This window comes from Cygnus atratus, chromosome 3 (assembly GCF_013377495.2).
Source record: "Cygnus atratus isolate AKBS03 ecotype Queensland, Australia chromosome 3, CAtr_DNAZoo_HiC_assembly, whole genome shotgun sequence".
Lineage (NCBI taxonomy): Eukaryota > Metazoa > Chordata > Aves > Anseriformes > Anatidae > Cygnus > Cygnus atratus.
The window spans coordinates 95157978-95183200 of NC_066364.1; positions in this window are offsets into that span (position 1 = coordinate 95157978).

Here is a 25223-nt window from a genome sequence, read left to right on the forward strand (position 1 = left end):
GGAAACAAAATAGCTGCTTGTGCTGTGATCTCAGCTTTCAGTCAATGTTGGTATTTCAGGAGTGGAGAGATTAAGTCACTAAATAAGAAAATCATACGGACAGCAAGAGTCAAGAACAATTAATGAAGTTCTGAAGGAAGTGGCAGATATTGTTGCTTCTACTGATAAAATATTTTATCCTCAGTAGCACGTTTCCATAGCACTAAGAATCTTGTGTAGGCTGTTAAGTCTTTCTATTTTACAAAATTAATAATAACAATTAAAAAAAAGCATCATGGTAGCTTATTTTCTGTCTTCCCTTCATATCATATATTAAGCACCCCCTCAAAGAATCTTCTAATAAAGGATACTTGGCTTTGCACACAAACTTGACAGGTAAATGTTCATGGAGATGACTTTACTCAGAGATTTATTTTTTTTTTTGTAAAAAAAAAAAAAACACTATTTTTTAGAGTTCACAGTGGTTAACTTTCTACTTGCTAAAGTAGATGTGGATAAAGTAACTAACCTTTTCTGCTTTAGCATATTAACCAGGGGCAATACTCTTCCACATACTTGTGGAAAGAACAGCAACAGAGACATCACTCAGGCCAGCTTTCTTTCAAAAGGAACTCAACTAGAATATTGGGTTTGTGTGTTGCTATAGAAGTCATGATTGGAATTATGGATATCTGACTCATCTTTTTACTCTGGGTCTATCGTTTTCCAGATTTTTGTCAGATTTAGCATTTGTGTGCTAAAGGAAAAAGAAAACACCATGGAGTTTAGCAGATGACCAGATACTAGATGATCCATCGTTTTATTTAAACAGTATGGATTCTGAAAGACTTTTCACTTTGCCTTTCTCAAAACAAAACAAACAAAAATAAACCTGACCCAGCTGAAGCAGGATGAGAATGCTCCTTAAGCTTGTCAGATTCACATCCATACTTCAGTTGAGGCTAAAGAACAAAGAATCTCTGGTAGTCTGCTGCCACTAGGGAGGACTCCAGTCTTGAGAGAAAGAGGAAACCACATTTCTATATTCCCACAACAAAGTGCTCTGAAGAAGCGGAAAGCTTGAAAGCTGCAGCCAAACGGTTAGGACGTGGAAGGAAAAATTGTGCCCCTGTTCTCAATTAGTTTTGAGATCATCATAAAGAAATTTCAACATGGTAAATCATTTTTATTCCTAAGAAAGAAAAGCTCTGTTAGACATGCTTTTAAAAATGTTCTGATGCCAGAGACCCCTGTGAGGATTCAAGAGGATTTAAGTGTTTTGAATTATTATTTGTGATAGATACACCTAATCTTCTTATTCCTAAACCCTCAAGAACAGCCTTACCTTTAAAATAAATAATCTTTCTCCTTGGGCTGATGTTAAATAAAGTCTTAAGTAAGGAAAACTAGGAGTGATCTGCAGCATCAAGAAGGCTACCTCATTCCCACAAGTAAGAATCTGATGGATACTGTAACTTCACTATGTTACTTTTTTTTTTTTTTTTAAGTGATAGTTTATACTCTAATGTTTTGGCTTGAATGCACAGCAGAGAATAAATTATGATAAGCTCTCATACCCCAAGGTGCTGGGGTTGGAAGGGAAAGCAGCTGAGATTTACAATACTCAGGAATAAAATTATCTCATGATAATCATCCATCCCCATGGCATTATCTTATTGTTGAGAGACCATCGTTTTCCTTCTTAAATGATCTTTTTGGCAACCCGAATTCAATAGTTATGTCTTTGTAATGGCTTTTAAATAAGATCTCTCTCCCTACTTTTTATGTGGGTGTACTGGAATAAATGCACTTGAGAAGATGTTGATAGTATGCAAGTATGTCTTTCAGCTGCTTTAAAAATAAATGTATGCTAAGGATTCCTTCCCCATATTACAGTATGACCATGCAATCTCAACAGATTTTTTGCCTCAACAGTTTATATTGTCACTATTTGATGCCAAGACATTAATTAATTGACCTTCCCTTAAAGTAAATCTTGTCAAATTAAAAGGTACCATAATAAAAGCAAGATAAAGTAGGGAAAGAGAAATCTGAACTTGCTACCAAATGTTGCTTATTAATCTTGCAGATGTTAAAAAGCTGAGCAGAATGTTTAAGGGCCATTTCCTCACATACACACACACAAAAGGCACAGTACCTACTCCCTTTTTACCATCGTCCCTCCAAATTCAAACCTTCCAAGAGGCTTCTGAAGAGTCACAGATCAGTTTTTCCACTGCTGTCACAAACCATTACCCCAGCAATCTTAAAATTTATAAAATCCAAATGCTTTAGTACAATGAGGAAAAAGTGCATGTATCAGGTAAGTTACATAGAAAATCATGCTCAAATGTTCTTAAAAAAATATATATTACAAACTACCTTCATTTTATGATATTACACTAACTTTTTTTCCCTTCTCCTGTCCTTATTCTCAGTCAAAACTTCATGGAAGCGAAAGTTTGATCTCTGTTTAAACTGGAAAGTGGGAAGAACTTTCCTGTAACACAAGCATTAGTTTTAGCAGTAGGCATGCAAAACAACCTTTTAAGTTTTTTTTGTTTTTCATATTCAATGCTAGTTGCATCTTAGTTTATTGAAGATTGAGTCAATTCCAGATAGCTTTTCTTGCATTGCTAAGAATTAGAAGCCCATTTGCTGTTCAAGAGAGTTGCAAGCATGCCTGTGACACAGAATTAGGGCATACACTGTCAAATACCAGTATGGCATCTCACCAGTGCAAGATCTTATCCCCTGGTGAGCTATCCTGGTACCTCCTATATGCTCACAGACTGCTTTTGGTTATGGCATCAGGCTGAAGGAGCCATTTCATCTGTACATGAATCCTCCCAAAATACAAGGAAGTTAAATTCAAGGGTCTGTCCCACCCCACCCCCACTCGACCATCTGTTGCAGACAGCCCATATCTGGCCTACAAAAGGCATTCCTACCATCCTCTAGCTCCAAAGAGAGAGTATGCTCCCTGCTGAAACGTTTTCTAAATGGCTTTGCCCAGTGGATTCAGTGCTGCAAAAGTAGTAGGGGTGGGAGGGAGAGGGATACGCTTTATCTCACTTCACCTCAGCTACATACAGTCATCGCTTTTCTCCCTTGCTCGTACATTTTTATTCATAAAAAGTTTTCTGGTTTACTTCATTTTTTCTTTCTCCACAGCATTTTTAAAATATTCTGTGCTGCAAAGGGAATGAAATTGTTTCTAAATGTTTCAAGAGAACTTCTGAAATATTCATATCAGGAAGCATACATTTGTCACATATATTTTTATTCTGTGAGTTGGAACAAACCCTGAAAGTCTCCTCTGTGAATATCATGATCTTGCATCTGCTCTATCTGCTCTATCTGCTCTAGGTGCACAGGTGAAGCCCTTCCTGTGCTGTAAGTCTTTGAAGAAGCTGCCAGACTGGTGTACAGACATAGGGGCATCAAAAGACTTGCTGCTTCCAAGCACCTGACTGCCTATCTCAAAGAAATAGGCAAAATATTTATTTCCCACAACATTCTTACAGCCATGTTATCACACCCATTTCTATATCTTCCTCACAACGCAGTCACACACGTCAATCTTGCTATTAATCGCTTTATGTGTTTGTTGCCTGCTGCTACCTAAGGCCTCTCAGGCTCTTTCCGATTTCATCACTGAGCTCTAATTCTGAGCACCCAAAATTAGAAATTAGGCATTAATTATAACATGACTGTTACAAAACTTTCACAAGGCACAGAATAGAGTCAGCTGTCAGCATCCACAGCAGAGTTCAGTACAGCCTGCTACCATAAACCAGTTGCTCTTCCAACCACTCCAAGCAGTCCTTAGCATGTTGCATGGTTCCCCATTACACATGAGGAAGTCCACCTGCATAACCTCTAGTCACTTACCCACTTGCTAGAGAAGATTGAGCATTGTCTAATCCACAATACTCCACAACTGCAAACTGCATCCTAAACTAAGACTGTAACATCACTTTTTGGAGGGAGGCAAGCAAAACATGTTGGGAGGAGTGGAGAGGCAGCAAGTGTCGGTTCCAGCACCTTGATGCTGATTTGCAACCAAGGGAGCAAAACTAATGAAATGTAGTTTTCCTGGCACAAAGAACAAGTGCTTCTCGTTAAAACTTAGTCTTGCAGAAGCAAAACAAAACTGTGTTTGTCTTCTAATTGGAACTGATTAAACAAAGCTGATATTCATAACAAAAAACAGACTTGAGCATCCTAATCATTAGCAGCATAACCCTGCAGAATTCACAAGGGTTGAGACTTCTTTTTAGGCTTTCATAAAACAACAACAAAGCCCTACATTGCAGAAAGCAGGCTGGAGTCTACATAGGATCACCAAGATGTGGAGGAACCAAGCTTCCTGTGCTGTGGCTGTCTTAAAATCCCTTCAGAAAAGCATGCTTTAAAAGCAATGAACAGACGATTTCTGGCAATCTTAAAATAAGGTTTTCCAGTTTCCCAAAAGTTTACTTGGAGGCCTTCCTAAAGCCGTGCAACAGTTTTCTGTGGCAATTGAGGAACAACTTGCTAGACAAAGGTCTGGACTTTTGTTGAGACATGCTCCCAGCCATGCAGAGCCTGGCAGATAACGCCTATCAGGGCTGTCTGCAGAGAATCTGTGTATTTGATCTCTCAGTATTACAAAATGTAGAAAATGGTGTTTTAATAAAATATCCTAGCACAACAATATTAAAGTGATTGAATAACTCAGAGAAGCACATACCCTTTAAGAAATTTCTGATCTGTGTGTGGCACATTTTTACTTTCACTGACCAACAGATTGCAAGAAAACCTGTGTAATACGGATTTCCTGGATTACAGATTCAAATCCTACATTCTTTATTTAAATTGTATGGGATAAACCAATCCAAGTAAAAATAGAAAAGAAAATAAATCTATCAGTAGCAATATTAACCATGGCCTTCCCCTCTCCCTGACTTGCTGCTGTTGCTTTCCAGGAGCAGCTGTCAGTGCCTGTGCTTTTCCTGCCACTGCTTCTGGGAGCAGGAAGCAACAAGCAGTCATATGCCTGTTCCTGCTATGACTTTTCTTGCTGATAGAATGAAGGAGATGGGGTGGCAATAGAGTATGCAACTTGTTTCCATGACGCCAATTCCTTTCTTTTGTGGATGCAACCAAACAGCGAGACTCTGCATTTTTCTCTGCAGCTGTAGCACCTCATGTGCCTGGGTGGTCTGAGAAGGAAGGGAAGATCCTCATGAAAACTCTGGCTGGTCAGCTGACAAGCCCAGCTGCCATGGCTGGCCCTTAGGTACAAGTGGTGGAAGAAATGGGAAGGTGATACTCAGCATGCCTGGAGCCAAAGCCACCAGGACTAGGTGAAGAGATCACCTGTAAACTGCACCAGCAGGTCTGCAGGGAATGCCACTTCTGAGCACGGGTCAGGCACTTACTACATATATACACATACACTATCTCAACTATAATTTTGGGGTTCCATGTTTTCAAAATTCAGCAGCTCTCACCAGATGAGAATCTGTTGCGTGAACACTTGCGTATGCACTTCAGCTTTTACATCCTGTGAACTCAGATGACCATCTGACCCACACATTTCATCAGGATCACTGGGCCATGTTTATCTTTTTCTCTGCAAATTTTAAGTGGCTGCATAAATGTCTTCAAATGCTAGATGAAGCCCAAACTGCTCTAACAAAAGCAGTGGAAGTTAAAATATTTCTACCAAGCATTCCCTGAAGAGAGCTTTATAGTGCCTGATCTTGTATGTGCAGGCCTGATTCTAGTAATGGACCCTGTATCATATAATCATAGAATCATTCAGGTTGGAAAAGACCTCGAAGATCATCTCTAGATCTAGATCATCTAGTCCATCCCTAAGATCATCAAGTCCAACCTTTACCCTAGCACTGCCAAGTCCACCATTAAATGTATATTGCAGAACTTGGTGTGTAAATGACTGATTATGTGCTTTATTTCTTTGGACAGCTTAATTCTGTGTTTAAGTTGCAATTCATAAAAAGTATATTTCAAGGAGCAGCAATAAATAATAAAATAGGATCCAGTATCTGTAACACTTCACCTATTTTGCACTGCTGACTTGAAGAAATCAAATTTCTTCAAGCAACCTTGTCTGGTGGGAGGTGTCCCTGCCCATGGCAGGGGGTTTGGAAGCAGATGATCTTTAAGGTCCCTTCCAAACCAAATCACTCTGTGATTCTATGAAATTACACAGGACTCCAGTGAGACCCATCTTCACAAGGCAAATGAGAAGTTATAAAAATATATATTTTTATCTAATGTGCTGAAATCCACTCTAGACAACTTTAACTGTTAACTGCACTGCCTTTGGAGTTTGACACTTTAGGCAAATATGTACTATTACCCCTTTCTCTCATCAAATAATTGCTTCAGTTTTACAACAGCTCAGTTGTTGGCAGCTGTGAAACAGTTTGGTATGCTGGAGACCCTCACTGGGAAGAAGTGCAAGTCTGCTGTCCTAGAGCTGCAAATGCTAGAAACACGGTGGTCTCCAACTCCAAGCCAGCCTTCACTGGAATCCTACCTATATATCATCCACAGCTTGTGAAAAGTTTCTACAACCAAGCATCAGACAGATCCTCTCTCCTGGGCTCAGTCAGAACAAGGTGCTCACTCATTTTTAGGTTGCATTTCCATACTCTTCACCATTTTATTATCAAGACTTCTCTTAAGTTCATTCAGGTTTGCAAAGCAACCTCCCCAAATTATATTCCTACTGGCAAAATCCAGGCCAAAGTGGGTATGAAAGAAAGTCCTTAGTCCTTTATGTTTCTGTTACAATGGTCTGTTACACACACATAATAATAATAATAAATAATGTGCCCTGGCAGGGGGCAGAGTTTCCATCCATTTTTAAAAGTTAAGATGGGAAGTACCTACAGATTCCTCCCTGCTTCAGGTTTATTTTATACCATCTCTCCTGAGAGATGAATTGTAGCTGAGAACAATTTCTTTTTTATGAAGCAGCTTTCAATAGGCCACATTTCTGCAGCCTGAGTAAAAATAATGCAAGATCAACGTGAAAATCAATCATTGCTTAAGCGTGCAAGAGGATCAAGAACCAGTCTTGTACAAGTAAGACTGGAAGTTCGTCACAGCCATTTCATAATGTACTTCTGGACATACAAATGCCCTTGAAGCTTTGCATTACATTTTGTATATAATCCTGTTTACATTTTTGATTTTGATCAGAATCTTTTTGCAATCATTACAACACACATAAGCCAAATACAGTCCATGCAGTCCAATTGGTCCATGCCAATTTTGGCTGGAGTTTCACCTGAGTGACATGTAAAAGAGTTGCAGAATCTGATATATAAATAACAACATATCTGCCATAATTTTTGCAACAAAAGGCAAGTTCTGGTTGGACACATGGGAATAAATCAGAAGTATATTAATTTACTTAGATTTACTCTGAACCTACCTTTATCTCATACAAAGTCAGTTGTCTGTTGTAAGATACAGCAGCATTTTTTAATATTGATGGCACTGAGAACTGTAAGCACCCCAGTTGCATTTGTGGTGAGCAGCTTGGATCCATGAGCCAGAAGAGACCATCAGATCTGACAGCCTGAACAGCTGTGGGATCTCATTTTGTCAACATAATTTTTAATTTTTTGGGGTATAAATTAGGACAACCTCTAGTAATAATTGCAATAGCTCAGTTTTAAGAGTAGACAAATACAACATTGTCCTCTGTTTCTAGCTATTTTTATCATTTTGGTTACAATCCAAAGGTGATTTACTCTATTAATCCTTCCTTAATCTCATTTTGTTAGGCATGAACTAGGCAGGATATTCATTTCAATATAGTAATAAAAGACTTGAAATGTGTTTCACATCATGCACAAGAGGACTGGGGAAATAAAAGAAGCCTAGCTCTCACTTATTTTATCAGCTGTAATTGTTATATCCATTCAAAATAAACTTAGGATAATGACATTTTAATTCAGTAGCCAGCTAGGGGTAAGAAAAATTCTGGAGCATTCCTATTTCAAGTTGATCCTAAACCAATCCATTCAAGGGGAAAGAGAACGCTCTTCTTTCAGGCAATCTAACCTTCAAAAGTTAATTTTAAAATAGAAGAACGAAAGTCAATGCTATTTCCGAAGCTTTAAATGACAAACAAACAAAAAAACACAACAACAAAACAAACAGTATTTCTGGAATAAAACCCTCACATAAAACACATTCAACATTTCTCACTGTTTTCTTCTTCCTTGTGGAGATGAAACCTTTCGTTGAATTTAACCCAAACCTGAGAATAATTTGGCTTCCACTGAAACAAATTCCTTTAACGGAAGAACAAAACACACACAAAAAGAATCATCTGGCTCAATGTTTTTTTAACAAGTGCATTTATCCTTCACAGGGCTAAATTACCAGAGAGCATGCACTAGAATAGAAGATACAATATAGAAGGAAATACGGAATCAGGGCAGAGGCTAATCTGAAGGCTAATTTTCTGTAATGAAGGCTAAAAGAAAAAAGTATGGAGGAAATATCTGAGTGAAGTTGTATAGTGGAGTACTACAGATTTAAAAACAAAATAAGCAAACAAAAAACTAGGCTAGGATACATGAGCTGGAATCCAGACTCAGTTTCTCGGATAAAAAGCTGAAAGCAACATCCAGAGAACAGAAATGATATAAATTATAGCAATGTGAATTTCGCTGTAGCATTTCCCTAGAATGTCCAAACTATCATGCAGCGTCATCACCCAGATAGTCCCACCTCTTGCTGTTCTATTACAGTTATCACAAATAATTACATTTATGATAGAAACGTTTGTCTACGAGTGGATGGCAGAAGGCAGCCCGTCCAGTACAGACCATTAAGAGTTCTGCGTGAGCAGCAGCCTATTTTTCTCTGAAGGCAATGAGGGTGTTCAGACGTCTTGGTGAAGAAGGTTGTTTACAAGTGTTTCTCAGCCAAACATATGCCTAGACCATAGACCTCAAAATGAAGAAGTCTGTTCATGAACACTTTAAAACAGGCTCGATTTCTCCTATTTCATTGTCCTTTGATGATGCAGAACACTCAAGACTTTAATAATACAACATTAAGCAGTGTTTTCTGTCTGGAAATTAGGACTTGATTATTAATTAAAGTGACTACACTGCTTCTTCTAGCTAGAATGATTTGGAAATAATTTCTGGTTGATTGACCTCTGTGTTTAACCCTAGCTATTGAATTTTAATGTTGCAGTGTTTCATGTAAATATGTTTTTCTCTTCCTTGTTGATGAGCTGTGATTCTCCATTCCAAAAATATTTAAAACTTAATAGGATAACATCTTTGAAATATTTTCATTTGAATTTGATAAATACCTGATATTAATGCAACATAAGGTTATGCTGAGACTCACAGCTACTTTGAAGGAAATACATGGTTTCAGAAAAACATCTCTGAGTACCCAAGGGGGACATGAGGCATTAAGAATGAAGAGAAATGAAAATCTGTTCTATACAGCACTGTACGGAAAGGAAACACAGAAGGCTGAGGAGAAGAAATATTCTCCTTGGGTTTCTTCCATTCAAAACTTTTAATTGTTGTAGTGGGAGCTTTACTGAAAATCTGCAGTGTTTTACTGTGAGCCCTATCAATGTCCCTAGGCAGCTTGGACTTAGTTCCTAGTCCCAGTGAAGGACTATAGCTTCTATTGGATAAATTATTGAACATTTGCAGTTCAGCTTCACAAAGGAAACAGTAAACATTCAACACTCGACAGGATTAGAGCATAGTGGCTATCATGATTGCTGTGCCTGAAACTGAGCTTGGGGATTTCTCATTTGAAAAACATGGGGAAAAAAACAAATATCAGTACCTGTTTTGAATAGCCAAAACACAAAAGTGAGGGGCCATCTGTGGAAGACAGAGACTTGTGAACAACAAGGCTTTGATCTTCATCCTGTAAGAACTGATTCATTTTAACACACAGTTGAACAGATGATGCCTATCTGCCTTACAAACTCACTGTGCTCTGCATTTATTTTTCTGGGTGTTTTTCTTCTCGTGTCTAAACCCAAGCCACATGATGTATTTGAATAAGTCTGTATTGGTTAACTATTTAGGAGAGGATATTTCTAGATAAATCTGAAAGGGCACTCCACATTCATGAGGCAGCGTGGAAAGACAAAGGTAAGAATGAAGCCAGGCTGTTCTGTGTGCAGTTTGGACAACAGACCAAATCACTTGTTGCTCAACTGTCCCACTGTGCTGCAATAAACCTCATTCCCTGGTCAAGTAGGACAGAGCTGCAAGGGAGCCCTTTGGCTGACGCAGAGAGGAGGGACGGCAATGCATCAAGACACTAGTACTCTGTAGGAGTGAGAGTGCTAAATGAACTTGTGATGGTCTGTAGGACCCAAATAATGTGGCCAAGTTGGTTTGTCAGCTTTGTGTTGCTTTGCCACTAAATACTTGCCGGTGAGGCTCATCTTTGTAGATAAAGGTGCAAGGAGGTATGATTCACCCAGGCATGTCATGGTTTAGTGGCAGACAACAGCCACAGCATTGGAGAACCCTACTCATTGCATTCAACTGCATCTAACATCATGCTAGAATACTGTCATCAGCAACTGATATTACTAAAAATATCCACGCTGCAATAAAATGCTGTTTAACTAACCACTTAATCAGGACAAGCAACGTTAACAAACACTGCAAACTGCACCCAACTTTGTGGGCCATCAAACACTATTTGTGTTCAATAAAATAATCAAAAGATTTTGTGAGTTGCCGTCATGCCTTCGGCATATCCTTTCCACACAGCATTTACCGCATATCATGCAGCATCATTCCCTAGCAACACCAAGCATTATTATTAGCATTTTAAGTCTCAAGGTTATTAGCAAGTTATGAACCCATGATACACGGAAAATAAAAACTGAATACTTTTATTGCTCTCATTCACCAGGTGGTGTTTTAATCACAGTGTTGTCTCATTAAAAAGCATTATATTAATGCTGCCTGTTAGTAGAATCTGCAAAGCCTGTTGCACATTGCCTTTAAAAAAAGTCTGCCAGCTTCCTATATTTTCTCGGGGTGCTTTGAGGTTTAAGTAAAAGCCTTTTCGAAAAAAAAAGAAAAGTAATACAGAATAGCCATATACACTGGGGTCTTCCCCTGCAGTAACAACAATGCCTGTGAAACAAAGGTCTCAGCAATTAAAGTGGGCTGTGCGCTTTGAGCTTACAGGTGGAAGGCAGGCAGTTGATGTCTTCAACACAGGGAAGTGTTTTCCCCTATTTCCCCAGCACAGCTATGCCTCAGCTTTATTCAGAAACAACTGTCAATGGGTTAGTTTTTGCTATATGGGACCCACACCTCCACTAGAAAGTTATTAGAAATGTATGAATTTTATTAACAAACAAAAAAGTAAAAGCATTGCTGTAGAAATCCTCCAGTCCCTGGAAACATGGTTGAGGATGGCAGCCATCTGCTCCACAAGTTAATGAGGGCAAGGGGAGGCCTTCAGTACCGTTGTGCTCCACGTTTTCCTGGGTAAACCACAAACAAGGGCCCACCTCCTGGCAGCTTCTGCTTCACTTTGTGTTGTTCTTTGCACTCTTTATTAGCCTCTTTCTGCACTTATGCAAAGAACTTCTGAATCAATTTACAGGGAGTCAGGTTTGGAAAGAGCTTGTTTTGCTGAGAAATTGCCTTTCCCACCCTTGAAGGCTCCCTTTCAGTCACAGCACTGCTCCCAATGCCATGGCTGCAGCACGGGATGAAGCAAGGAGGCCTCATTCCTTCGAGTCTGCAGATTCAGACATGCAGGACATCCACAATTTCTCCTTTCAAGCTGCTGAGTGCCACAGCTCTACTTGTGCAGCGTTGCCCTCAACCATGGTGCCAATTAGATATCCTTTCCCCCACCACAGAGTGCTAACTTGCATCTCAATAGAGAACGCTGAATTATTTTCTAAACAAATAGTAATGAAACAAGTCAGGACAAGAGAGGTTTCCTGATATTCAGAAGCTATGCAGTTAGCACTTCTCCTTAATACATAAGACAACTGCTATTAAATAGCGTCTAGGCTGTTTTCAAAAGGACACTCATCATGAAGGTGAAGGTAAGCCTGCAACCTGAACTTCTAATTCCAGTGATCACACATCTTTCAGTTTATCCCAGCTAATGCCAAGATTGTGGGTTCTGCTTAGCCTTCTCTTTCAGTGAACTTGGAAAAATTGAGTCTGCGATGGTGTGCATCCACCCACCAGTCAGCCTTCCAAAGGAAGCACTTTGGCTTCCTCCAGCAACTTTGAAGAGGACTGTGAGGCAAAGAAGGGTGGCTCCAAGTCTCAGGTCAGGCAGGTAGAGGAGGCGAGTTCAACTTACCCCACTTGGGTACTGTTTTGCTTTGATCCAATAAGCAGATCAATGAATTTGTGACAAATCTCAGTGCTACCATCCCCACTCCCTGGGCACACTCCTTTTCCAGTGACAAGGTGGGACAATAGCTGGCAGACTGGTTTATGGCCAGGCTGGTAAATTCACACAAACTCCCACTTACTGGCATAGATCAAGTACTTGAGATACCACATTACAGTACTGCCAGATCCGCCCCTGCCAATGCATCTCACTAAATGGTGCTGATAGTATTTGTTTGCATAGGGAGACTGTGAATCTTAACAGCCCGAACCACAGTGTTTCTCACTACCAATTCTTCCTCTCCACTTCTGACATTTAAAACCTGTACTTTGTCTTCCTGAGGCAGCAAAAGTATTTGCTGAGCAGAGGTATTTCTGCTTTCGCAGGTTTTCTTTCAGAGGCTTGAATTCACAGCCCACGGATTGTGGTTCACCATCAACCCCTAGACACACACTGCAGGATTATAAATTCCCCTAAAAATGTAAGATGGCTGTCCCCTGTGACCAGGGAGCTCCAAGGGCCTGGACAACAAGGTTGTCTCAGTGCGATTCAGTGGGAACAAAACATCAAAATCCTGCATTTTATTTTTATTTTTTAATCTTGCAGATACCTGCGTACATGTAACAGGCGACAATGACACAGAATCTGTGGCCACCTCCTCTGCAAAAGATTTGGATTCTAAGGAATGTTTTGATGGAATAACGTATGAAAAAGAGCTTCCTTAGCTCAATGCTCAATGATTCTGTAAAGCCTGCTGTATTAAAAAAGAAAGTTAAGACCTAAATGGTCAAAACTAATCCTCTGTTTGGAAGATGTCTGAGAGGAGGGGGAAAAAAAAAAAAAAAAAGAAAAAAACAACCAACCAACCCACAATGGCTCCAGCTCACCCACAATGCCAATCTCATCCTCATGTCCCTTCTTTTGTGGCATTAAGCCTTAAGTAGAAATCTTCTGGGGATATTTCTAAATTGGCTCACCAGTTGCCCTCCTATTAAGCATGCAGCAGCAACTTTCCAATTAGCAGATATTCTTTCACTGGAGTCTACACTCCAAGACTCATTATTCTAAATTTATCTACAAATTGAACAGCCCTCTTTCCATCTGTAATCAGGCCAGGTACTAGCAAGTTCTAAATCCTTCCTCATCTGACTACATTATTGCTCGTTAATTTTCTTCCTTAATGTTGTTGTTGACTATTCACACATCTTCGGGGAAACAACTCAACCCCTGTATGTCTAGTTTTTAACATCAGTAAAATTGGAACATTTATGTCCACCTCTGTAAAGCTGAGTCCTGTTCATAAGAGTACTGCCTATCATTATGTAGGAGCATCAACAGAGAGGCTTGTACAGACACTTCCAGTCTAAGAATAATTTCAGTTTTTGATTACTTTTTCATTTACACTTTCCTAGCTGGAACATGAAAAATTTCTACCTGAGGCTGCATTTAAGACATCTGAGCACTGTAGGGTTAAGAACTGAACGACAAAGGAGGCAAGTACGCCTTCTCCTAACAGGTGAACAATAAAACAACAACAACAAAAAGTCCAAAAAGATTCCAATACAAATGGCATACATGATTTGAAATCCGGAAAGAGACAGCGACATGCTGGTTCAGTATATGATGAAAACGAGTTGTAATTCATGAAGTAACAATAAAAATAAAAAAATCCCCAAACATAAGAAACACATTCATATAAGACGAGATCAACAGAATCCCCATCTGCAGTCACCCTGACTTCATTTTAGTGCACTTTTCTTTCTCTTTTGGCACACCTTGCCTGTCCCCATCATGCCCAGCTGGTGATTCTCCTCCCAGCCCCTGCGCTTTTGGTGTGTCTGCAAGGGGGCCACCAGATCCCTGTGGGAGCAGAGGCGTATGCGCACTGCCAGCCCTTTGTTCCCAGCAGCCACACTGTTTTTAGACACACCATTCCCTTGTGGAGCCTCCGCGTTACCCTTGCTATGTAAACAGCAAGGGTGTGCAAAAATCTACGAGCAGTAATGAGCTGCAGCATGAGCTGCACAACTATCCCGGTAATTCTTCCGGTTAACAGCAGCCTGTGGATTCACCTTTCCTCACCAAGCATTTTTCTCACCATCCTACCCAGCGTAAGACCCGAATACTGCATCCTGGTCTAACATTCAAAGCCCTACTGTCTGAAGTTTTCTCACAGAAAATGGTTTCGTGAAGCAGAGGAGGGGGCCCTGCTCTGCTACTTGCCCTATCACCCCTCAGCCACCTGCAGAAGGAAATGAAACCAAGCCCTTTCAGGCTGTGATAATTTAATCTCCCCTTCCCAGAAGATGATGAGAACAACCAGGAAAACACTCTTTGTCCATGTACCATTCTCAAAGGGACCAAAAAGCCTTTATGAAAGTATAATTTTTCTTTCTGAAAACTAAATAACACTGAGAACATTCTGTGGCTTCTTTAGGCTGACATTTTTAAATGTTGTGTTTCCTTCATTCTTCATAAACTTCCAGTTGAACACTTGTTCATACTTGCAATGAAATAACATTATTTTAACTGCCTTAGAACGCTTCTCCTGGTTTTCATACTAAAATTTTCCAGTTCTTATACCCTGAGCCAGATAATCTATTATAGATTTTATCTTCATACTAACCACTTCAGGAGCAATCTGTGGATATCCTAATCCTTCTTTTTCTAACACCATAATCTCTTGATCTTTAATTAAAAAAAAAAAAAAAAAAGATTTGAAAAGCTGTTCTGTGCCTCCTGTTCCGTGCTAGCAGTTGCTAAGTCACTTTGCAAAACTATTGAGCAGCTGAGCCTTTCTGCTCTATTTGATGTTTGCTTTTAGTTGTGCTCTCTCTGTTAACCTTCTTCTGGTGCTTTATTATGTATCATTTGTTTCTTCAGTTCCTAGATTAGTTTCACAGTTGTCTATTACTCTGCGGCATGGCTTGTGACACCTTCGTTCAGTACCACATCAAAATCTGGCATATGACGCTTGATTGAACTAGACCAATGCAATGTAATGCAGAAGATGCATTTTCCAGCACTTAGTTTTTTTTTTTTTTTTTTTTTTTTTCTTATTTTCCCCTCCACATTGTTTTGTAAATGGGAGCTGATTATAAGAGATCCTGGTCACACCAGACTGCTAATGTGAATCAATCTTAAAGCGAGACCTGCTTGGAGAAGGAAGCTAGACTATGTGATATCCAGAAGCCCCTTCTAACATACCATTTTCTATGATTAGTTTCAATCTTCCCCTTGCCCACTTCTGTCCAACTTACTTTTTTTCTTTGGATCCTTGATCTGTTTTGCCACCCAGGCTTTCTTTCATCACAGGCAATATAAAGTCCTTCTTAATAACAGTGATTGTCCATATCTTTATGAAGAGCTAGACATACAATGCAGCAACTGAGATTCAAGCCTTCCCTGTCTACAATCTCACCCTTTTCTCTCGTGTTCCAGAGCAATGCTGGAAATACCTGCTATAGTATACCCTGTGGTTTGCTTTAGATTCCTTGATGTGCACACAACAGGCACTGAGACTGGGGTCTACCTTCTCCCAAGTGAATGCTTTTACTACTAAGTTGTGCATTATGTTCTCTGGTTCCTTGTCCATCCTCTTCTAGGTGGATAATCCTCAACTACTTCACCATGGGGTATAATAGATCAGAGGGGAAAGAGATCATGCTGTCACCTTTCCTTTGTTTCTAAAGAGTGTGTTGCAGGCAGACACACACTACAGTCTTGGTTCAAAGAAAAAAAGAAAAAAGATAACAGCTTCCCCCCACCCCCTTCCTCTTCTTCCTCCTAGTTGTACAGATGAAGCCAAAATTTACTTTCACATGCCCAGAAGAGTCCAGATTTATCATTTCTCTTGTGCAGTTAAAAACCAATGAAACAACATGAGTAGCTGTTTTTAATCTTCATTAACGGCACAAAGCATTACACTTGGATTATTTCTCACTGACAAACTATTATTTACAACTTACTTCTGTGTCCTCTCAAACAGAAGAAACCGTGACTATTGCAGAGTGGCTGCCATTGTTACCTCCACAAGAAAAACAGTACATGGACATAGCAATTGCTTCTGTCTAAATGCTTCCTCAGGGCTACTTCTAAGGTTAGACAGAAGGTCACAGACTTAAGTGTTTCTGTCCTGCTTATTAGACTAAGTAAACGTGTTGCACAATGAAGGAAATCCTGCAAGCTTGTGACTTGTGCTGCATCACATAATTCAAAGCTTTTTATGAGTCTCAGAGGGACTCATAAGAATGCAAGAGTCACCTCCCTCCACCCCTGCAAATCCCACCAGTGCCTATTCCATGTTCTTTAGAAGAAGGGCTGTCTCACCCAACGTGCTGGCATAGTGTGCAGCACAACAGTCTCTGTTACAGCCTCAGGCCATTACCATCAGAGAAAGAGCTGAAAATTGAAGTCATGTTGTAAAACATAGCTATGGCCTGAAAACTCCATAGAAAATTTTGAAATAAGTATTAAACAATTCTTTTTTGGAGGATGTATTTCTGGTACAAACAACCAGATGAAGACTTTGAAGGAATGTGTGAGAACATAAGTGGGAAGTTAATGAGTGAGCAGGGTGGTATTACCATGCCCCAATGAGAATGTTATCTTTGCACTAAGAAAGAAGCTAAAAATGATACCTGCCAACTATGGAACTTTTGTTGTTTGAAGGAATAAGAGATTAAATAGCTTCATGAAATGCCAGAAGAGATGAGTAATTATTTAGTGAGGTACCTAGACCAGATTAATTACAGCTTGGAAAGAAAACTATTGGTAGGGATGTTTCTGTGAATTGACAGGACTGAAAGAAAAGCCTTCATGTTCTACGTAACTAGCTGAATCACCATAATCATCATGAAAATAATAAATAAATACAAAACCCCACCATGACCACAACAGAAAAAACAATAAAGAACAAGCAAACAAACCAAGCGTGAAGAACTCACGCTGCAGAAACCATTACCTCACGAACAGGAACCAAGAACTGCTTAGAAGTGTCCATCCTTTCTCTTCTAGGCCAGGAAATACAACTCACAGAGATAGTCTAAAATATTTTATTGGTATTCTGCCCTTAAAATAATGCAAAAAAATAAATCTGTAAATATGTAGAATCTGTTACAGAAAATTTAAGTTCAGAAGCTATGGAGAGAAGAACCTTGTGAGAAGTCAAGAATATCTGAAGGATAGGAGTGCCTTAATACAGGAGAAGAAATGTTTCTTCATTTCTCCACATGCCCTTTCAGTAACATATAAAAAGACATTAAAGAGATTGAATTCTCTTCTGCTGGGGAGAAACCTGCAGTACCACAGCAGTCTCTCTGTCCAGAGTTATGAAGATTACATGGAGACGATTTCACTAACCTCAGTTGCAGCAGTTAGCAATTACAATAATGTAAGCCTTATATTGCCATGTGCTTTATTAAAGAAAATACTGTACACGTCAAGATCACATGATTATCAGATTCTTACCCTATCAAAACTAAACACCCTGAATTTTCACAAGCTTCTTAAACCTATACAGGCAATATCAAAACACACCATGATACTTTCTTTCAGAATGCACTCAATAACTTCTAATGAAAATAAGTGCTAAATTCAAGTACCACCTCAAATTATTGTCCCTTTAACAATTTCACACACTCTGAGCAATTGTCATCAATTAACTTTTTCCAGCAGCACAATATCACACAGTATGAATATCTTAAAGATAATGCAATTTTAATACCTCAACACATAGATATAAAAAATTCACTTTGGCTCATCCAATACCTCCCTTCCCTTTATATGGTCTCCAGACAAAAGTCAGCTTTTTAGTTGCCCATGTTTAGTTTCAGGTAACTCAAAACCAGCATGTCTCCTGCTGTGATGCAAAATTCAAGAACATTTAGATCCGATCCTACAAATGTATCAGGCCCTACATTAACAGGATGACATTTATGTTTAAACACTGCTTCACTAGCTAGTGCTAGCAGGTTCAGGGATCCTATACTGCAATATGAGTTAACACGAGGCCACAGTAGGACCTCCTCTTACAATTTCAGACTCAGATCACCGCTCTCATCCCATGGAATCTACCTAACTAAATTCAGAAGATCTTTGCTTACCTCTAAGGACACTCAAGCTCCTCTAGCACTACCATTCTTGTGCTGAGGAAGGACCTGCACCAGGGAAACAAGCCAGGGAAAATTTCCTGCAGGAGCTAGGAGAGAAATTTCAAGCAACTAGTGAGGGCAACAGCCAGCTGGTACCCTCCACCCTCTGCTGATTGGGCATTTATTACCTTGCTATCTGGCTCCTTTATCCCAGTATTACTCCACCTGCCTTTCCACTCTTCCTTTCTGGTATCAGATTCTCAAAGCCTTACCTTAAGAATTATATATACATATGTATATATTACAAAAATAAATAAATAAATAATAATATTAAAAAAACCCACCTGGAAGTCCAGTGAAATCCTCCTTTTTTGAAGGATGGGAAAATATAAATAGTTATCAAAGAACAAGCTTGCTACTGCTGCAGATTGCTTTACCTACACCTCATGTATGATTTTCTATCCTTTTCCTTTCAAGTCTTTACTCTTTGGAACAATAAGAATTTCTAGCTTTTCCACATTCACACATTTTTTAGTGTAGCTGTGAAAATCTATACGTTGCTGTTCAGTTTTGGGTATGAGAATTGCCAATGTTGTTGAGAGCAGTCTGGAAGATAACCAAGGACACAACGCACCTGTGTTTGCAAGGACATTAAGAAAGATTTCCTTTTGAAGGATGAGACAAAAATTTGTGCTTGGTCAGTGCTCTTCTCTTATAAAAGAAAAATATTAACACATTTTGCTATGAAAAAGGAAGGAGTACATGCTAAAGGGCATACTGTTATATCTAATCATGAGTATTAATAGGTTTTTACCTTTTCAAATGATAAAAACAAATAAATAGACAAAGAAAAATCACCAGGTTAATTTTTATATGAAATTAGAAACAAACAAGCAGTCAGGTCTTCAACTGACACACAAGCGTTCCTTAGTTTAATTTTTAGGTTTATTTCCAAAAGATTAGTCTTCCTTTTCTCTCAGAAGAAGAGTTTTTCTTCCTCAGGATCCACAGAGAAAATCAGTTATTACAGATGAACATTTTCTATATTTTCTTCTAATTAAAAAACTAGCTATTAGACCAAATGAGGATTTTTGCACAAAATGGCTGACCTCCTTAGATACACTCAGAATTCTCTTAGGGAGAGAAATTGTTAATAGTTAAGAAAACCTCCAAACTCCAACCCCTTTTCCAAGCAGCTGACTTGTTAATAAAGCCCATATTCACAGTCCATCTTTGTCTTCAATATTTTTCCTATTCCAGATTTTTTTGACAAATATCATATTTATGGAAATTCACATTTTGAAGTCCTCATTCAAAGATAATTCACAAAGAAAGTCTCAAAATTGTTTGACACCCAGTTTCAGCTGCTTTTTCTCTCTTTCTGTGCCTATATAGATAGGTGGATTTCTGCCTCTAACCAGTTCTGCCTAGTGACAGCAATTAGTCAATTAGCTGTGGACATGCTCACAGCTTTGTCAGTTAAATTGACATTGAAAAAGGGATAATATCAGGTCAAGGGTGTGTTCACCAGTCACACATACATTTCATTAGATGTAAGGGTACATCTCTTCTTGGTCATAAGGATCATGAGGGCAATTTTAGGAAGAGATGGAAGGTTTTCAGAGCTAGCACACTGTGGTGCGAGAAGTATCTTCCAGCACAAGCTAACAGCTTTGGGGAATAGTATAGACAGTTTGATTGCTGGTCACAGGATCTGAATTTGTTTTGTGCTCCCTGATAACCATTTTCAGCCTAGAAGCCTAACAGGGATCTGCCCCAGTCAATGCCTGTGTGCTAACCAGTCAGCGTGCATCTAATACAAATCTCTGCATAACACAACAAACAATTCCAGGTAGCTCAGGGCTGTGTTCTCCTTGATGTGCTATACTCTACACGTCTACCTTTTTTCAGACAAACATATCAACATGAATCAAAATCCGTAACAGCACACAAAATTTCAGATACAAGTAATAACTGATTAATTCAGCTAGCCAGATCTGTTTGACTTTGTTCTCCTGCTCTGCTGCATGGTCACATTGCTCTCCTGAAGTGTTCACGCTGTGGAGGCAGGTGCTAACAAACATGAATCCCTTGCAATTTCCTTTGAATTAACTGAAAATTATAAATGAATACAATGAAAATGAAAAATGTAAGCACTACAGGAACAGCTATTTTTGACAATAAATCTACCATCCATTGTATGTTTTTTGCTAGCGCTCACTGACTGAAGACAGTATTTAGCTTCCTCTTGCTCTACTTTGTATTTTAGAAAATTTCAGCCCTGGTGAGGCTTTCCAATGGTACGATCTTTTTATATTAAGGCATTTTCTTAATCTGTTTTACTTCTGGTATCAAATACAATTCAGAAATCAATCAGATTCATGCAGTTTGGTTCATTCAGTCGTATTAGCTTTGTGCAAAGAAAACTTCACAACACAGGTTGTTCCACTGACTCCATCAAAAACTTCCTGCAAGTGCAAGCATAGCCTGGATGTGAGCACATACACCGAAGCCACGGTTGAATTACTAGAGCTATGCTGCAGCTATGCTTCACTTTTGTTGCCAGAATCTCTGGAGAAATATCTTACTGTTATTAGCACTGCTCTAAGCCACTTTGTGATTGTTTTGTAGAAAAGACAAAAGTTAAAAACTCCCTTTGGGAGTTTCTGGCCAAAATAATGTCCATTTTAATGTTTTTCAGCACTCCATAAGGTAGAAGATAATCCACATTTTTTGTTTCTTTTAGGGCACATTTTTTTTTCCTAGCAATTTTCTGAAGGGCAGAATATCATTGTCTCCTTGAAGAAATATCATCAGTGTTCTCTTTGCAATACTAATCTGGGCCTTTTCGGTCATTTTATTTCCCTTTCCTACAAATTAAATTGAGTTACAGAGACAGAACTCTTCAAAGATATTCCCATAAGATCTCGGGTTAGATTAAACCAGTGCTTCAAACGGTAATGAATCTGTTTCTGAAAAACAAATGTTTGTCTCTTCCAAATTGTGCCTGGGGTTCCCCTGAGCTTTACAATTCAGTGAGCATTAATGTTACATAGCACAAATGATGGGACTTCTCTGAGAAGACAGGATGCAGCTGCTCATGCTTAATTAAAACTTATAAGATTTGGTGTGTTGCTTTGATCTCTTGCTTTGTTGTTTCTCCACCTTTTGAGCAAAGCATCTATCAAAGTCTAAATGTATGCTGCACGTTTGTCTCAGTGAAAGTCATTCACAGGACTCATCTCTGAAGCTTTCAGAAGAAAAGGGCAATTCCAGTCAAGGTGATAACACTGACACATTTAACTTTGTTTGCATTAATTGTTTAGATCCATGTTAACAATAAACACTGCTTACATGTTCAGATGATTGCAAGCAGATGAAAGTGTAGTTTGCATACAAGAACAAATACAGGTACCAAAAGCCATAGATCAGGTGTATATACCTCATTTTCATGAGCATCACTTATGCAAGAAGCCTATACTACATAATACACAGTTTTGCATCACCCTACAGAGTGCTGATACAGGCATTGGGTCAGGACCAGAGTAAGTCAGACTCAGCATAAGATGCTGCTGGAATAGATGAGAGTCCATACTGTTGCATGAGGTACAGCAACAAGGATGTCATTGCTTTCCTGTCTGTTCAGGCAGTAGCGCAGCTCCTAACAGGAGGAAGACATTGCTAAGCATCATTTGAGGAAAGGGTCTATGCTGTTCAAATAGGAACAAAAGCAGAGAAACCAGCAGTTCTCCTCCCTCCTTCCCTTATTTTGCAAAAGGCATATCTGGGCTGTGCACAAGAGTGTGGGGCAGAGCATCTGAGCTAGCAAAGACCAGGCTGAGGGTGAGGCATATGAACATAGGCACAGGCAGACATAGTAAAGCCACTTTAAACCCTGATCTTTCTCTCCATTCAATGGTTCAGTCTTGCACAGATTCAACAGTCTGAAAATAGCTTGGGAATCTCTGTGCTCTCCATTATGCACACTTGATATGCCCTTACTCTAACCCCTGCAAATACTGTGGAGTTTTCTATAGCTGAGGAAACAAAGAAACCTGAAAGCTGTCTCTTCAGTCTCTGTACAGCTCATACCACTTGCTACACTTAAGTTTGCCTGAGGATGTCTGTCATCAGCTACCAGAATTAATTTTCCTCATCTTCTCAATCTGGTCCTGGGAACGTCTGTAGTAAAAGGAAAACCAACATCACACTGCTTCACCCTCTAAATTCAGTGTTTTGGTTAGAATTGTCACATTGCTGTTTCAGGCAAATATGATCCAAAAATAGCTGTGTTTTGAAAATGACTGTGGAGAATAAAGTGCTCAGTTGCCTTGATCAAGCCACCTGGGATGAAGAAAAAGAAAGAATTCCTTGTAATTTTAGGAGGATTTGTGTAATGCCTCTCTTGAAAGGATCAAATGTTGAGTTACCACAATCTTCAGTTGCTGTTGCTCCCATAAAATATTTAATGAAAAGAATATCCAGCTCAGTAACTTTTTATCTTTAAGAATTTTAAAATGAGCAATTATAATACAGAATAAAACTTCACCTTGTTGATTTTGATCAGTAAGTGATTTCCTACTCATTGCAAACCTAACAAAGCCATGGAAAAATTGTCTAAAGAAGGGGAAAATTATCTGTGAAAGAATAACTGGAAACATATGACATTTTAAGGATCTTGATTTCGACAGAAACATTTGAAGAAAAATGAATCAGTGTGATTCATAGCCTTTTGAAGCCATTGTAAAAAATGCCTACTTACTCTAAAATTTGGATTTGACAAAATTATATACAAAAAGATCTTCAGGGTTATATTTTCAAAGTGCCAACGTTATTAAGGAAGTTAAATCACATGGGTGCTTTGAAAGCATTCATCTTGGGAATGGTTATTGACTAGAAATCTCTCTTTATGAGGGTAGTCACCTGGCTTTTCAAGCTTGATCTCAGGCTTGTATAAGAGATACAACAAGCAGTGTGAAACGAACTCTGCCCTGCTCCCCAGCCTTCATGAGGTGCCAGCAGTCCCTTCCTTCCCCTCAACCCTCTTCCTTCCTTGACCCAACCACTGGCAGCACAATCAGCAAAGGAGGATGCAAATAGTCCCCATCGTTCTGTTCTTATTTTGTGTTTTCTTGGAAGTGTAGTCATCTGACAGCATTTGGTAGACAGCAACTAGACACGCAAAACTGTAGATTTGATCTATCAGTCTAGTTTGTTTGTTTTTCTTGAGGAGGTAGAAAGAACAGTAGGTAATGACACCATTTGTTGAACTGCCATCACACTGAGCAAAGATTTACCACTTTGTTAGGCCTGAAGAGAGCTGGCAGCTGCAGAAAAATGAAGAAACTCTGTTTGCAGCCATCTTCTCCCCACATCCCACTTGACTGGACATTTCTCAACCCAGCAAAAGCAGAGCTACATGAAAAGCACAGAAATGCTTTGGGAGAAATGCATAGCTCAAATGCTGAGTAGGGAAATTCTACTCCTGTAAAGTAGCTCTGTTATTCTCAATCTTTGCCAGACAAACCAAAAGCAGAAGTTAACCCCTCTGACTAGCACTGTGTATGATCGACAGTTTTGAGCATTTTGTCACATAAAATCCCCATAAATTGCAGCCATCTGGCTGATGTCCTTGGGCTTTGAACTGGATTCACATTATAAGGAGGCTTTACAGACTGATTGTTAGTGTCTAATTGTTTACACAAATAGTAAAAGCCATTTCAGCTTATGGAAGCTTGCACTGATCATTCAGGGTTAGGTTTGGAAGAGGGGAAATGTATTTATCAGTCACTGGTAGACATCACTTCCCTAATCCTCTACAATAAAGTTCTCATTGTTCGGGATTCTCCTGTCCATCACCATGATTACCAGGAGGAGCACACACAGCCACTGCCAGGGCCTGAGGCATGACATTAGCTGTGCTAGTGCCCAGTTCTCTGCAGGCTTCAGAAAAGAGGCACATTTTTTTGTTTGTTTGTTTGTTTGTTTGTTTTGTGCTTAGCTTGTATCTATACCCACACAAAACACAGTTGTCAGCCCCTGCCAGGCAAGGCCACAGCAGGGCCTACCTCCAGCTCCCCACAGCCCTGCCCTGCCCAGCCATGGGCCCAGATGTGGGCCCATGTGCTGGCCTGGTTGTGGCCCTGGCACCCTGCTGCTGGCTGGGGCAGTGGGACAGGCCCTGGCTGCCAGGCTCTGCCTGGCCTCCCTGAGAAGACCCTGCTGCTCCTAGTAGCCCTGCTTCATGGATATGCCAACCCCCATTCACCCTGGGACAAGGAGATTTTAGGAGCATGAAGCCTGATGAGCGTGGATGCCTCCCTAGAAACTGGGCTTCATCACCTGAGTTTTTCTCTGCAAGTGTCAGGAGTCACACAGAAGTTTTCCTAGGCATAAGCTGGTGACTAGGTTAGTTCACAGCTGGTACAGGGGAGCTTTGGGGTCAAACCAGGAACTGCAAACCTCATTAAGACTTGTAATTTTAGGCATATCCCTGCTAGCAAACAAAAGCTTTAGCCCATCACCACAGTCCTTCAGTAAAATGCCATATGAGAAGATCCACTGAGGGAGGCACAGAGGAAAAAAACAGTTTAGAGTGAAAACACCATTACATGGAGCCTGCAGGACTTTGCTCTGGAGTTCACCACAGCCAGGATCTCATCCTCACTGTTTTTCTACCCAACTTGGAAAATAAAAGCATCTCATATTGACTGATAATCGTTTTGTATCAATAATCTTCACAAG